The sequence below is a fragment of the Etheostoma spectabile genome, unplaced genomic scaffold (assembly GCF_008692095.1).
Source record: "Etheostoma spectabile isolate EspeVRDwgs_2016 unplaced genomic scaffold, UIUC_Espe_1.0 scaffold393, whole genome shotgun sequence".
NCBI lineage: Eukaryota > Metazoa > Chordata > Actinopteri > Perciformes > Percidae > Etheostoma > Etheostoma spectabile.
Window position 1 is genome coordinate 55,794 of NW_022605598.1, and position 372 is coordinate 56,165.

Below are 372 nucleotides of genomic sequence, written 5' to 3' on the forward strand. Positions count from 1 at the left end.
GTGCGGGGCTTTACCCGGTATGTTATTTAAGCATGCAATTGATATGAGTTGATCAAAATTTTTTATCTGTATTGCTGATTAGAAAACTATTTACATGACAGCATTGAGCTTCAGATCAATGGTGTTGTCCCCAGGTAACCAAAACTATATACAGAATGTTTTGCAACAATGATACAACACACTGGTTTGCAATATGAAGTAAAATGTAATGACAAGAGTTTCCATACTCAATATACTTTCTTTTTTAACTTTTTTTATTTTTTTATGATCAGTGTGATTTTTTTTTTTTGGTTCTTTTTTTATTTTTTATTTCCACACCAGGTATATGTGTGGTGTGTGTGTGTGTGTGTGAGTAAGAAGAGACACAGAGAC